This window comes from Anomaloglossus baeobatrachus, chromosome 10 (assembly GCF_048569485.1).
Source record: "Anomaloglossus baeobatrachus isolate aAnoBae1 chromosome 10, aAnoBae1.hap1, whole genome shotgun sequence".
Lineage (NCBI taxonomy): Eukaryota > Metazoa > Chordata > Amphibia > Anura > Aromobatidae > Anomaloglossus > Anomaloglossus baeobatrachus.
In genome coordinates, this window is record NC_134362.1 from 63,160,986 (window position 1) to 63,172,729 (window position 11,744).

An 11,744-nucleotide genomic window follows, 5' to 3' on the forward strand; every position below is an offset into this window, starting at 1 on the left:
TTCCTGGAAGGCTTGCCGACTGCGTGTGCCGCCTTGGTGGTTGATGTATGCCACCGCTGTGGAATTGTCCGACTGAATTCGGATCTGCTTGCCTTCCAGCCACTGCTGGAACGCTTTCAGGGCAAGATACACTGCCCGTATTTCCAGAACATTGATCTGAAGTGAGGACTCTTGCTGGGTCCACGTACCCTGAGCCCTGTGGTGGAGAAAAACCGCTCCCCACCCTGACAGACTCACGTCCGTCGTGACCACCGCCCAGGATGGGGGTAGGAAGGATTTCCCCTTCGATAATGAAGTGGGCAGAAGCCACCACCGAAGGGAAGCTTTGGTCGCCTGAGAGAGGGAGACGTTCCTGTCGAGGGACGTCGGTTTCCTGTCCCATTTGCGTAGGATGTCCCATTGAAGAGGACGCAGGTGAAACTGCGCGAAAGGGACTGCCTCCATTGCTGCCACCATCTTCCCCAGGAAGTGCATGAGGCGCCTCAAGGGGTGTGCCTGACCTTGAAGGAGAGATTGCACCCCTTTCTGTAGTGAACGCTGCTTGACCAGCGGAAGCTTCACTATCGCTGAGAGGGTATGAAACTCCATGCCAAGATATGTCAGCGATTGGGCCGGTGTCAGATTTGACTTTGGAAAATTGATGATCCACCCGAAACTCTGGAGAGTCTCCAGAGTAGCGTCGAGGCTGTGTTGGCATGCCTCTTGAGAGGGTGCCTTGATCAGCAGATCGTCCAAGTAAGGGATCACCGAGTGACCCTGAGAGTGGAGGACCGCTACTACAGTAGCCATAACCTTGGTGAAAACCCGTGGGGCTGTTGCCAGGCCGAACGGCAGTGCCACGAACTGCAGGTGTTCGTCTCCTATGGCGAAGCGCAAGAAGCGCTGGTGCTCTGGAGCAATCGGTACGTGGAGATAAGCATCTTTGATATCGATCGATGCAAGGAAATCTCCTTGGGACATTGAGGCGATGACGGAGCGGAGGGATTCCATCCGGAACCGCCTGGTCTTTACGTGTTTGTTGAGCAGTTTCAGGTCCAGGACAGGACGGAAAGACCCGTCCTTCTTTGGGACCACAAACAGGTTGGAGTAAAAACCGTGACCCTGTTGCTGAAGAGGCACAGGGACCACCACTCCTTCTGCCTTCAGAGTGCCCAGCGCCTGCATAAGAGCCTCGGCTCGCTCGGGAGGCGGAGATGACCTGAAGAATCGAGTCGGGGGACGAGAGTTGAACTCTATCTTGTAACCGTGAGACAGAATGTCTCTCACCCACCGGTCTTTTACCCGTGGCAGCCAGGTGTCGCAAAAGCGGGAGAGCCTGCCACCGACCGAGGATGCGGATTGAGGAGGCCGAAAGTCATGAGGAAGCCGCTTTGGTAGCGGCACCTACGGTGGTCTTTTTATGACGTGACTTAGACCGCCATGAATCAGAGTTCCTTTGATCTTTCTGAGGCCTTTTGGACGAGGAGAATTGGGACCTGCCCGCGCCCCGAAAGGACCGAAACCTCGACTGCCCCCTCCTCTGTTGGGGTATGTTCGGTTTGGGCTGGGGTAAGGATGTATCCTTTCCCTTGGATTGTTTGATGATTTCATCCAAACGCTCGCCAAACAATCGGTCGCCAGAAATTGGCAAACTGGTTAAGCGCTTTTTGGAAGCAGAATCTGCCTTCCATTCCCATAGCCACAAGGCCCTGCGGAGTACCACCGAATTGGCGGATGCAACCGCCGTACGGCTCGCAGAGTCCAGGACAGCATTAATAGCGTAAGACGCAAATGCCGACGTCTGAGAGGTTATGGACGCCACCTGTGGCGCGGACGTGCGTGTGGCTGCGTCAATTTGCGCTTGACCTGCTGAGATAGCTTGTAGCGCCCATACGGCTGCGAATGCTGGGGCAAAAGAAGCGCCAATAGCTTCATAGATGGATTTCAGCCAGAGTTCCATCTGCCTGTCAGTGGCATCTTTGAGTGAAGCCCCATCTTCCACTGCAAGTATGGATCTAGCCGCCAGTCTGGAGATTGGAGGATCCACCTTGGGACACTGAGTCCAACCTTTGACCACGTCAGGGGGAAAGGGATAACGTGTATCCTTAAGGCGCTTAGAAAAACGCTTATCTGGACAATCATGGTGATTCTGGACTGCCTCTCTGAAATCAGAGTGGTCCAGAAACATACTCGGTGTACGCTTGGGAAACCTGAAACGGAATTTCTCCTGCTGAGAAGCTGACTCCTCCACCGGAGGAGCTGAGGGAGAAATATCCAACATTTTATTGATGGACGCAATAAGATCGTTCACTATGGCGTCCCCGTCCGGAGTATCAAGGTTGAGAGCGGCCTCAGGATCAGAATCCTGATCAGCTGTCTCCGCGTCATCAACCAGAGATTCCCCCCGCTGAGACCCTGAACAATATGATGATGTCGAGGGAATTTCCCAGCGAGCTCGCTTAGTCGGTCTGGGGCTGGGGTCTGTGTCAGAGCCCTCAGCCTGGGATCTATGAGACACCCCGGGGGGACATTGTTGGTCCAACTGAGGGTCAGTGGATCCTGCCGGTAGCGGGGTCGTACATGCGGCGCAGGCAGCATAGTAAGCCTGTGTTTTGGCACCCCTGCCTTTTGTGGGCGCCATGCTATTGTCTTCCCTGAGCAACACAATAGGGTTAGCCAGAAATCAACTGTGCACCATACAGTGTAAAGTATATACCATAAACATATAATTTATAATTACACTTCTGCACAATGGGGCTAGCACCACAGGTGCTGCTTACCACCCGCTTAAAGCGGTTGTGAGGCCACCAGAATCCCTGCCTGGGTCTCCCAGAATTTGTCCCCCTCTGCAGCGTCCGAGGAGCTGACAGGAATGGCTGCCGGCGTCCTGAGGAGAGGAGGGAGCCGTGGGCGTGACCCAGAAAGTGCGGGAACTGGTGCCCCACTGTGCACAGTGAGGGGGGTGGAGTATGCAAAGCATGCTCCAGCCCTCATTGCTGCTCGTCCTGTACAGCGTCCTGCCCTTCCCCTGCCTGTCAGGGCTGGGGGTGGGAGGAAAAAAGACTAGGCCGCAAAAGCCGGGGACTCGAGTAATAAGCGCGGCCGCCGTATAAGCGCGGCCGGCGCGGAAGTCCCCGGCGCACTACAAGTCCCAGCTGCGCCGCAGTGTTAACCATGGCAGCGGCGGTCAGCGCGGTAGTCCCCATACACAAACACACTCAGCGACGCTGCAGTGTGTAATGGCACATTTAACCCGGTCAGCGCCGCGGTCCCCGGTGCACTAGCACACCCAGCAATGCTGGAGTGTTGCTGTGCGCGGTCCCCACGGGGACACAGAGTACCTCCAAGTAGCAGGGCCATGTCCCTGAACGATACCCGGCTCCTATCCAGCAGGCTCCTCAGGAGTTGTGGATGAAGCACGGTCTCAGTGCCTGGAGACCGATAGGATCCCACTTCACCCAGAGCCCTAAGGGGGATGGGGAAGGAAAACAGCATGTGGGCTCCAGCCTCCGTACCCGCAATGGATACCTCAACCTTAACAACACCGCCGACAAGAGTGGGGTGAGAAGGGAGCATGCTGGGGGCCCTATATGGGCCCACTTTTCTTCCATCCGACATAGTCAGCAGCTGCTGCTGACCAATCTGTGGAGCTGTGCGTGCATGTCTGCCTCCTTCGCACAAAGCATAAAAACTGAGGAGCCCGTGGGAGCACGGGGGGTGTATAGGCAGAAGGGGAGGGGCTTTACACTTTTAGTGTAATACTTTGTGCGGCCTCCGGAGGCATAGCCTATACACCCAATTGTCTAGGTCTCCCAATGGAGCGACAAAGAAACACCAACTGAGGGTCAGTGGATCCTGCCGGTAGCGGGGTCGTACATGCGGCGCAGGCAGCATAGTAAGGCTACTTTCACACATCAGTTTTTTGCCATCAGGTTCAATCCGGAAAAAAACGGGTAAAACGGATCCAGTACCGCATCCGTTTTTTCCCCATAGACTTGCATTGTTACCGGATTGTACCGGATGGCTTTGCGGTGCATCCGTTTTTTTCCGGATGCGGCAAAATAAATAAATGCGGCGGCCGGAGGCAACGTAGCTTGCAACGTTTTTTTGTCCGGCAAAAAAAACGCATCGCGCCGGATCCGGCGCGATACGGCGTGTTTTACAATAGAAGCCTATGGACGCCGGATCCGGCGTAATGCGGTAAAAAACGGATGCGGCCGCCGGATCCGTTTTTGTTAACTGCGCATGCACCAATGTAATTAACAAAACGGATCCAGCCAAAAACCGGACGAAAAGGATGCAAAAACGGATGCAAACCGTATCCACCGGATCCGTTTTTTAACGGATCCGGCATAACGGATCCGTTAAAAAAACGGATCCGGTGGATACGGTTTTCACTTTTTTTTCAGGATCCGTTGGATCAGGAAAAAAAAGGACTGTGCCTGAATACAGAAAACTGATGTGTGAAAGTAGCCTAAGCCTGTGTTTTGGCACCCCTGCCTTTTGTGGGCGCCATGCTATTGTCTTCCCTGAGCAACACAATAGGGTTAGCCAGAAATCAACTGTGCACCATACAGTGTAAAGTATATACCATAAACATATAATTTATAATTACACTTCTGCACAATGGGGCTAGCACCACAGGTGCTGCTTACCACCCGCTTAAAGCGGTTGTGAGGCCACCAGAATCCCTGCCTGGGTCTCCCAGAATTTGTCCCCCTCTGCAGCGTCCGAGGAGCTGACAGGAATGGCTGCCGGCGTCCTGAGGAGAGGAGGGAGCCGTGGGCGTGACCCAGAAAGTGCGGGAACTGGTGCCCCACTGTGCACAGTGAGGGGGGTGGAGTATGCAAAGCATGCTCCAGCCCTCATTGCTGCTCGTCCTGTACAGCGTCCTGCCCTTCCCCTGCCTGTCAGGGCTGGGGGTGGGAGGAAAAAAGACTAGGCCGCAAAAGCCGGGGACTCGAGTAATAAGCGCGGCCGCCGTATAAGCGCGGCCGGCGCGGAAGTCCCCGGCGCACTACAAGTCCCAGCTGCGCCGCAGTGTTAACCATGGCAGCGGCGGTCAGCGCGGTAGTCCCCATACACAAACACACTCAGCGACGCTGCAGTGTGTAATGGCACATTTAACCCGGTCAGCGCCGCGGTCCCCGGTGCACTAGCACACCCAGCAATGCTGGAGTGTTGCTGTGCGCGGTCCCCACGGGGACACAGAGTACCTCCAAGTAGCAGGGCCATGTCCCTGAACGATACCCGGCTCCTATCCAGCAGGCTCCTCAGGAGTTGTGGATGAAGCACGGTCTCAGTGCCTGGAGACCGATAGGATCCCACTTCACCCAGAGCCCTAAGGGGGATGGGGAAGGAAAACAGCATGTGGGCTCCAGCCTCCGTACCCGCAATGGATACCTCAACCTTAACAACACCGCCGACAAGAGTGGGGTGAGAAGGGAGCATGCTGGGGGCCCTATATGGGCCCACTTTTCTTCCATCCGACATAGTCAGCAGCTGCTGCTGACCAATCTGTGGAGCTGTGCGTGCATGTCTGCCTCCTTCGCACAAAGCATAAAAACTGAGGAGCCCGTGGGAGCACGGGGGGGTGTATAGGCAGAAGGGGAGGGGCTTTACACTTTTAGTGTAATACTTTGTGCGGCCTCCGGAGGCATAGCCTATACACCCAATTGTCTAGGTCTCCCAATGGAGCGACAAAGAAACACCTGGTGACAAGAGTTCGTTTAACTGTATAGTGAATCATAAGTAATACCACAAGTACTGGGAACTCACCAGACAAAGGTGATGCCTGCTAAAATGAAACGCATTGCTCAACTGATGTCTCAATTGTTCCTGAACTCCATGTAACATTAAAATAAATTAAACGAATTGAGTCAATTGTTCTTGCTAAGCTAAACATTTCTACCATCATAGAAAGGACTGAAGCCCTGATTCTCTTACTTGGGTTCTTGCTGTAGTTTTCATAAAGCACAGTTTTATCTGCTGCAGCTCTGCTAGTCTGCTCAATGATAAGCTTCTATTAGTTAAATCTTATGCATATGGAGGAGAACCTATCTACACCGCCCGTGTCACAGGGTGTGAGGGGATAACAGGGGATGGAGATGCCTAGACTGGCCCTCTGACTAGGGGGACGCTAGCTGTCCTTACTCCCAGAGATACGTCTAATGGTGACGATGTCTGGGCCACCTTCCTTACCCTGCTCCTAGCCAGCCCTGATCTAATACCCCCTTCCCCCCACCCCAGGGGAGGACCGGGACAGGAGTGGTTGAACCCACAAATATATAAGACAAAACTCTATCACATAGCTAGCACACACAGAAATATAAGACAAAAAGTGATCAGGAGGAAATAAAGAGCAGGGAGGAATTAACCAGACGACAGGAGGGATTCCACAGCACACCAAGCAACAGGCAGTAAATCACCAGTTACTGGAACACAACAGCACACAGACAAGATTAGCAAAAGCCAATATCGGCATGGGAAGACAGATTCCTTCATTTTAAAAAGGCAGGGAGTACCTGTGATAGGTCTCCCAGAACATGTGATGCAAAACATAACCAGAAGGCTAGCAGAAATTAACTCCTGCTAGACCGATTACTAATGAAAAGATAGTTGGTCAACGCCTAAGCAACTCAGAAGCACCAGAGAAAGCATAGTGCAGAGTGTCAGTCTGTAGTCTGAACAGCGTCTGATGCTGCCATGACACTCAGCGAGTTAAGAGTCAAACAGCATGTTACAGCTCGAACTATGATTAGCAGCTTTCTGCCTATGCACAGTGTGGACATAAAGCTGTCAATCAATGATGTAAGAGAGGCTAGCCATACACACTTCCACAGACAACTTTTTTTTTTTTTTCATTTTTGGGGATGTCCTTCACACTTTAGTTACAAAGGTGAGAATGGCAATGCCCTCAACACTGGGTTTTTTGTTTTCTTTTTAGAATCTTTGGCCTTAAAAGTGAAAACAACCACTGGGATCTGCAGCTATCGGCAGAAGAAGAATTTATGTCCCCATTACAAATCTGTTGGCAGGTCAGATGATGCCCGACCGATTCTCCATTCACTACCTGATCCAAAAAGCCAAGGGCATCACTCGGGAGCCTCATAGGGAATGAATGGAGCGTGGACAGGCATGTGTATCACTCGGGAGCCCCACAGGGAATGAATGGAGCGGCAGACAGGCATGTGTGTCACTCGGGAGCCCCACAGGGACTGAATGGAGCGTGGACAGGCATGTGTATCACTCGGGAGCCCCACAGGGACTGAATGGAGCATGGACTGGCATGTGTGTCACTCGGGAGCCCCACAGGGAATGAATGGAGCGTGGACAAGCATGTGCATCACTCTGGAGCCCCATAGAGAATGAATGGAGTGGTGGACAGGCATGTGCATCACTCTGGAGCCCCATAGGGAATGAATGGAGCGTGGACTGGCATGTGCATCACTCTGGAGCCCAATAGGGAATGAATGGAGCGTGGACTGGCATGTGCATCACTCTGGAGCCCCATAGAGAATGAATGGAGCGGTGGACAGACATGTGCATCACTCTGGAGCCCCATAGGGAATGAATGGAGCGTGGACTGGCATGTGCATCACTCGGGAGCCCCATAGGGAATGAATGGAGCGTGGACAGGCATGTGCATCACTCGGGAGCCCCATAGGGAATGAATGGAGCGGCGGACAGGCATGTGCATCACTCAGGAGCCCCATAGGGAATGAATGGAGCGTGGACTGGCATGTGCATCACTCAGCAGGCCCATAGGGAATGAATGGAGTGGCAGACAGGCATGTGCATCACTCTGGAGCCCCATAGGGAATGAATGGAGCGTGGACTGGCATGTGCATAACTCAGGAGCCCCATAGAGAATGAATGGAGCGTGGACAGGCATGTGCATCACTCTGGAGCCCCATAGGGAATGAATGGAGCGGCGGACAGGCATGTGCATCACTCGGGAGCCCCATAGGGAATGAATGGAGCGGCGGACAGGCATGTGCATCACTCTGGAGCCCCATAGGGAATGAATGGAGCGGTGGACAGGCATGTGCATCACTCTGGAGCCCCATAGGGAATGAATGGAGCGTGGACTGGCATGTGCATCACTCTGGAGCCCCATAGGGAATGAATGGAGCGTGGACTAGCATGTGCATCACTCTGGAGCCCCATAGGGAATGAATGGAGCGTGGACTGGCATGTGCATCACTCTGGAGCCCCATAGGGAATGAATGGAGCGTGGACAGGCATGTGCATCACTCTGGAGCCCCATAGGGAATTAATGGAGCGTGGACTGGCATGTGCATCACTCGGGAGCCCCATAGGGAATGAATGGAGCGTGGACAGGCATGTGCATCACTCGGGAGCCCCATAGGGAATGAATGGAGCGGCGGACAGGCATGTGCATCACTCAGGAGCCCCATAGGGAATGAATGGAGCGGTGGACAGGCATGTGCATCACTCGGGAGCCCCATAGGGAATGAATGGAGCGTGGACAGGCATGTGCATCACTCAGGAGCCCCAAAGGGAATGAATGGAGCGTGGACAGGCATGTGCATCACTCAGGAGCCCCAAAGGGAATGAATGGAGCGTGGACAGGCATGTGCATCACTCGGGAGCCCCAAAGGGAATGAATGGAGCGTGGACAGGCATGTGCATCACTCGGGAGCCCCATAGGGAATGAATGGAGCGTGGACAGGCATGTGCATCACTCTGGAGCCCCAAAGGGAATGAATGGAGCGTGGACAGGCATGTGCATCACTCGGGAGCCCCATAGGGAATGAATGGAGCGTGGACTGGCATGTGCATCACTCTGGAGCCCCATAGGGAATGAATGGAGCGGTGGACAGGCATGTGCATCACTCTGGAGCCCCATAGGGAATGAATGGAGCGGCGGACAGGCACGTGCATCACTCAGGAGCCCCACAGGGAATGAATGGAGCGGCGGACAGGCATGTGCATCACTCAGGAGCCCCATAGGGAATGAATAGAGCGGTGGACAGGCATGTGCATCACTTGGGAACCCCATAGGAAATGAATGGAGCGGTGGACAGGCATGTGCATCACTCGGGAGCCCCATAGGGAATGAATGGAGCGGTGGACAGGCATGTGCATCACTCAGGAGCCCCATAGGGAATGAATGGAGTGGCGGACAGGCATGTGCATCACTCGGGAGCCCCATAGGGAATGAATGGAGCGGCGGACAGGCATGTGCATCACTCGGGAACCCCATAGGGAATGAATGGAGCGGCGGACAGGCATGTGCATCACTTGGGAGCCCCATAGGGAATGAATGGACTGGTGGACAGGCATGTGCATCACTCGGGAGCCCCATAGGGAATGAATGGAGCGGTGGACAGGCATGTGCATCACTTGGCAGCCCCATAGGGAATGAATGGAGCGGCGGACAGGCATGTGCATCACTTGGGAACCCCATAGGGAATGAATGGAGTGGCGGACTGGCATGTGCATCACTCGGGAGCCCCATAGGGAATGAATGGAGCGGCAGACAGGCATGTGCATCACTTGGACGACCCATAGGGAATGAATGGAGCGGCGGACTGGCATGTGCATCACTCGGGAGCCCCATAGGGAATGAATGGAGTGGCAGACAGGCATGTGCATCACTCGGGAGCCCCATAGGGAATGAATGGAGTGGCGGACTGGCATGTGCATCCCTCGGGAGCCCCATAGGGAATGAATGGAGCGGCAGACAGGCATGTGCATCACTCGGGAGCCCCATAGGGAATGAATGGAGTGGCAGACAGGCATGTGCATCACTCGGGAGCCCCATAGGGAATGAATGGAGCGGTGGACAGGCATGTGCATCACTCAGGAGCCCCATAGGGAATGAATGGAGCGGCGGACAGGCATGTGCATCACTCGGGAACTCCATAGGGAATGAATGGAGCGGCAGACAGGCATGTGCATCACTCGGGAACCCCATAGGGAATGAATGGAACGGCGGACAGACATGTGCATCACTCGGCAGGCCCATAGGGAATGAATGGAGCGGCGGACAGGCATGTCCATCACTCGGGAGCCCCATAGGGAATGAATGGAGCGGCGGACAGGCATGTGCATCACTCGGCAGGCCCATAGGGAATGAATGGAGCGGTGGACAGGCATGTGCATCACTCAGGAACTCCATAGGGAATGAATGGAGCGGCAGACAGGCATGTGCATCACTTGGGAACCCCATAGGAAATGAATGGAGCGGTGGACAGGCATGTGCATCACTCGGGAGCCCCATAGGGAAAGAATGCAGCGGTGGACAGGCATGTGCATCACTCAGGAGCCCCATAGGGAATGAATGGAGTGGCGGACAGGCATGTGCATCACTCGGGAGCCCCATAGGGAATGAATGGAGCGGCGGACAGGCATGTGCATCACTCGGGAACCCCATAGGGAATGAATGGAGCGGCGGACAGGCATGTGCATCACTCAGGAGCCCCATAGGGAATGAATGGAGCGGTGGACAGACATGTGCATCACTTGTGAGCCCCATAGGGAATGAATGGACTGGTGGACAGGCATGTGCATCACTCGGGAGCCCCATAGGGAATGAATGGAGCGGTGGACAGACATGTGCATCACTTGGGAGCCCCATAGGGAATGAATGGAGCGGCGGACAGGCATGTGCATCACTTGGCAGCCCCATAGGGAATGAATGGAGCGGCGGACAGGCATGTGCATCACTTGGGAACCCCATAGGGAATGAATGGAGTGGCGGACTGGCATGTGCATCACTCGGGAGCCCCATAGGGAATGAATGGAGCGGTGGACAGGCATGTGCATCACTTGGACGACCCATAGGGAATGAATGGAGTGGCGGACTGGCATGTGCATCACTTGGCAGCCCCATAGGGAATGAATGGAGCGGCAGACAGGCATGTGCATCACTCGGGAACCCCATAGGGAATGAATGGAGTGGCGGACAGGCATGTGCATCTCTCGGGAACCCCATAGGGAATGAATGGAGCGGCAGACAGGCATGTGCATCACTCGGGAACCCCATAGGGAATTAATGGAGCACTGCACAGGCATGTGCATCGCTCGGCAGCCCCATACAAAATGAATGCAGCGGCGGACAGGCATGTGCTTCACTTGGGAGCCCCAAAGGGAATGAATCGAGCGGCGGACAGACATGTGCATCACTCGGGAGCCCCATACAGAATGAATGGAGCGTGGACAGGCATGTCCATCACTCGGGAGCCCCATAGGGAATGAATGGAGTGGCAGACAGGCATGTGCATCACTCGGGAGCCCCATAGGGAATGAATGGAGTGGCGGACTGGCATGTGCATCACTCGGGAGCCCCATAGGGAATGAATGGAGCGGTGGACAGGCATGTGCATCACTTGGACGACCCATAGGGAATGAATGGAGTGGCGGACAGGCATGTGCATCACTCGGGAACCCCATAGGGAATGAATGGAGCGGCGGACAGGCATGTGCATCACTCGGGAGCCCCATAGGGAATGAATGGAGCGGCGGACAGGCATGTGCATCACTTGGACGACCCATAGGGAATAAATGGAGTGGCGGACAGGCATGTGTATCACTTGGGAGCCCTATAGGGAATGACTGGAGTGGTGGACAGGCATGTGCATCACTCGGGAGCCCCATAGGGAATGAATGGAGCGGCGGACAGGCATGTGCATCACTCGGGAGCCCCATACAGAATGAATGGAGCGACGGACAGGCATGTCCATCACTCGGGAGCCCCATAGGGAATGAATGGAGCGTCGGACAGGCATGTGCATCAC

The 11,744-nt window shown here is 54.7% G+C and overlaps 1 protein-coding gene across 1 annotated transcript in view; it reads right to left on the reverse strand.

Annotated features, from left to right (window-relative positions):
• CHID1 (chitinase domain containing 1) overlaps positions 1 to 11,744 on the reverse strand; it is a 495,903-nt gene that overhangs the window by 442,321 nt on the left and 41,838 nt on the right. The gene's annotated exons all lie outside the window — the stretch shown is intronic.